Here is a 2,895-nt window from a genome sequence, read left to right on the forward strand (position 1 = left end):
GTTAGGGAGGGACTCTGCTTCACATGTTCCATAGATGTTGTAATCTTTGGGATACATATCTATCTCTCCAGCAGGTCCTGTTTATATTGCAGGCAAGTTGTAAGTCTTTAGAATGGGTAATTCTGGTACTGTTTGTTTTGTGGATATGCAAGAGGTCAGTCAGAGTGTGGTCTGACAATGCCCTGTATGCCAGGCATAGATCTCCTCTCAAAAGCCTGTAGGAGACAAAATACAGAGATAGGGCCTTGAGGTGGGCTGCATAGGACATTTTACTTATGCCCTGTATTCTTTTAGTGAGGAACCTCTGTGGACTTTCCAGTTGCTGGATATGACTGGTTAGGTACATACCAAAGGGGGCGTTGTACTCAATGATAGGTCTGATGAATGCCGAATACAGTGGAACAATGACTTCTTTGGACTTAGATGCTATACCTTTGTTTATAAGTAGCACAACAAAAAATGATTTCCTCACCACTGTAGACATGTGATGGTCAAAAGGCTAGATTAATATCTACACGTGTCCCTAAGTCCCAGACTAATGGGTCAACTCTAAGGGGTGTGTAATCAATATGATAGTCATCAGACATGGATGACTTCCCAAAGGATACTATTATGCATTTCTTGGCATTTAGTTTTAGTTCATGGCTCTGACACCAGTTGTTTGTTTTTGTCAGCCCCTCCTGGAGAACATTTAGGTCAGTGTGAGATTCAGTGATAGCTCCTAATTTGCAATCATTTGCAAATTTAGTCAACCAGAGACCACTGACATTGGCCTTGACGCCTGAGAAGCAAATGCCAAAAAGGAGCGATCCAAGGACTGATCCCTGGGGGACTCCACTTGTAACTGGCCTCCTTGTAAAGGTGGACTCCCAAATTCTAACTTCCTGTGTCCTGTCTCTGAGCCAGTTGGATATCCACCAGGTGATATACAGGTCTGTACCTAACCTCTTGAGTTTGTCAACAATGCCTGAGTGGGGTTTTGTGTCAAATGCCTTCACCAGGTCAAGGTAGGCAGTGTGAACAATTTTGCCCTCATCCGTTGCTTTGGTGACCTTTTCAAAGAAATCCACCAGGGTGAGTAGGCATGATCTGCCCTTAACAAAACCAAACTGAGTTGGGTCCAGTGTCTCGAAGTTTACTGTATCTCTGTTGATCATCTCCATGATAACTCTTTCCATGGCTTTAAATATAAGACTAGTGAGACTTATGGGTCTGTAGTTTCCAGGATCTGTAGATGGCCCACCTTTGTGCAGAGGGATGACTGTTGCCTTTCTCCATTCATGAGGCATGCAGCTTGTTTAGAAGCTACAGCTAAATAGCAATTCCAGAGGCCCTGATAGGTCATGTTTCATGCTATATAGAAAGCATCCTGTGATATTGTCTGGGCCCATTGATGCGGTGTTCTTGGTTTTAGAGAGAGCATTATGGACCTGTTCCCTAGTGATAGTAGGGGGAGTTATATTTGATGATATTTCTTGAGGGAAGGTTGAGGGGAGAGTGAGGTAAAGTTGGAGCTGAATTTATCTGCCAGGAGGTTTGCTATATCTTCTGCTTCAGTAGAGGCGGCTCCATTTACAATGAGCTCTGCACACAATTGTGCATTGCCTTGGAGGTTGGGGACATAGCTAAAGAATGCTTTGTGGTCATCCTTGGCCTGGGAGGCCAAACTTACCTCAAATTTGGCTTTGATAGACTTTATTTGTCCTCTGAGTTGTTTGTTTAGTTTGATGAGAGTGTTTTTATCCTGCTGGGTGCTGAACCTCATAATTTTTGCCATGATTTTCTTCCTCCTGTTATACAGCCTATTGATTTTGTGATTCCACCAGGGTGGCTTGTTTTTGAGTTAGTTCTGTACTTCTTCTGGGTGTGTACAGCTGCTTCTACAGGGTTTCTGTGAACAGTTCTGCATAGGCATCAGTATTCTCTGGGTTTATGGGTGCTTGAACTTTTGCCAAATTCTCTCTAAATAGCAGGAGGTTAGCCTTAGAATAGTTCCTGAATATTCCAGGTTTGGCTGGGGATCCAAGTTTTAATTTTACTTCAAAGGAGACCTTTTTGTGGTCTGACTTTACCAGGAAAGGCATTACAGTATAGGGTGTGCATCAGTCTCCCATATTAGTGAGGACCAGATCCAGTATGGCTGGACCCCCTGGTTGGTGCATTGACTATCTGGTCCAGGAAGTTTGTGTTTACAAAATCAAGGAATCTTTGTGCATGTACATTTGGTGTCATATAGGATTCCCAGTTAATAGTGGGGTAATTAAAGTCACCCATGAATATGGTATTGGGTTGGATGGTTAGTATTTCTAATACGTTTAAATACATATGTATTTCCTGGGTCATAGACTGGGACCTGTAGCTTGCAAGGAAGTGGATGTATGGATTACTGTGCATCCCAGCAGAAAATGGGGTGTTGTTCCCCCACCCACAACACAGCAGTGTTCCTTTACAACTGCTCCAACAGTAACTCAGCAATGGTATATCAGCAGTCCAGGCAGTCTCAGGGCAGTCACATAGAAGCTACTCATGCATCCTATATCTTACTTAACACAGGACTAACAACATATATATTTATCATCGTGATTGTATGATGAATGACCTCTCACTGTCAGACATCTTGCTTGGCTCAGTGGACTAGAGAAGTTAGCAGGAGGGATGGTGTTGATGGTTATAATCTAGAAGAATCCACTTCTTTTGGATGTGAGGTATTACTATGTTGAGTTTTACTGACTGTCACTCTGTGTGTGGTGTAATGCTATTAACCTCTGTCACATATTAGTTACATCAGACAGCTGTAGAATGTTGTAGACAATGTGACTGAAGTGCAGCACTGCAGAAACAAGGAAAGATAACATTATCTGTCACACACAAAATCCCAAACTGGAGTACAGGCAG

This window comes from Protopterus annectens, chromosome 9.part0, assembly GCF_019279795.1.
Source record: "Protopterus annectens isolate FY-2018-M chromosome 9.part0, PAN1.0, whole genome shotgun sequence".
Taxonomy (NCBI): Eukaryota; Metazoa; Chordata; order Ceratodontiformes; family Protopteridae; genus Protopterus; species Protopterus annectens.